We start from the raw sequence: 1,341 nt of genomic DNA on the forward strand, positions 1-1,341 counted from the left end.
AAAAAAAAAAAAAAAAAAAAAGAAATACTTATTTTTATTCTTTCCTGGATACCAACAAAGAAATAACTTAAGATTTGGAAATTCTAGACAGGGGTTCCAGGCTGAAGAAATGTCCTGTCAGTAAGAAACTTAAAATATTCCTGTAATTAGGTCTGGTGCGGTGGTTCCCACCTGTAATCCCAGCATGTTGGGAGGCAGAAGCGGGCAGGTTGCTTGAGCCCAGGATTTCAACAACAGCCGGGGGAACATAGTGAAGCCCAGTTTCTACAAAAAAAGTACAAAAGAGAGAGACAGAGAAAGCCAGGCTTGTTGTTGCATTTCTGTAGTCTCAGATCCTGCCTGACATGGGAGGATCGCTTGAGTCCAGGGAGGCTGAGGCTGCAGTGAGCTGTGATCATACCACTGCACTCCAGTGTGGGTGACAGAGTGAGATCCTGCCTCAAAAAAACAAAACAAAACAAAACAAAACAAAAGTTATTTTTCCAGCAGTTTAACTGCAGAGCTATGGAGGTGACTCAAGATAAAAACCGAGGGTTTCTAATTGCAAAATGTTTCTTGAATATACCACCACCACCACATAGTTCTTCTTTTACAGGTTTCTTCACATTTCTTGTGATTTAAAACACCCCCACCCAACACACATAAATAACATCAAATCAGAAATGAATTGTAATTGCCACAGTCTATAGCATATCGGAATTTCTTAGATTTTAAAATTGGTAACTTTCTAGATTTCAGATTTTAAATAATTTACATGCCATCAGTTAACACTTCATGGAAGATTTCAGTGGAGAGAGTGATACAAATATACATACATATATATGTACATTACCTTTATGGAATTTTCAAAAACCAGCAAAAAAATTGGAGTTATATATAGACCTCTGGAATTGGTGTGCAAGTGTTGTATAAGGGAAAGACTACTATGCAAAAACCAAAAGACATCTGCCGAAACCCGGGATTGAACCAGGGACCTTTAGATCTTCAGTCTAACGCTCTCCCAACTGAGCTATTTCGGCTACCATAGGTTTGTTTCATTAGTCATTTCTTCAAAATATAAAAACTGCCATTTGTAAGGTCAGTGTATCTTCCAATGCCTAATTCTGTTGTCTTCAGTATCACCCGTCATTCACTCACCTTCCCGACAATCCAAAAATACAAGTTCTGCTGCAATTTATGTCCGAAAATAGGATCCAATTTTCCCCCGCAAAAGACGGGAAAGAAAAGGCGAGACGACCGGGCACGGTGACTCACACCTGTAATCTCAGCACTTTGAGAGGCTGCAGTGGGTGGATCACTTGAGGTCAGGAGTTCAAGACCAGCCTGGCCAACGTGGTGAAA

The 1,341-nt window shown here is 40.1% G+C and overlaps 1 non-coding gene across 1 annotated transcript; it reads right to left on the reverse strand.

The window, feature by feature from the left end:
* Positions 1 to 946: 946 nt before the first annotated feature.
* TRNAF-GAA lies at positions 947 to 1,019 on the reverse strand. Its single transcript has one exon. It is a non-coding gene; the product is annotated as a tRNA-Phe (tRNA).
* Positions 1,020 to 1,341: the final 322 nt, after the last annotated feature.

Source organism: Mandrillus leucophaeus, unplaced genomic scaffold (genome assembly GCF_000951045.1).
Source record: "Mandrillus leucophaeus isolate KB7577 unplaced genomic scaffold, Mleu.le_1.0 Scaffold392, whole genome shotgun sequence".
Lineage (NCBI taxonomy): Eukaryota > Metazoa > Chordata > Mammalia > Primates > Cercopithecidae > Mandrillus > Mandrillus leucophaeus.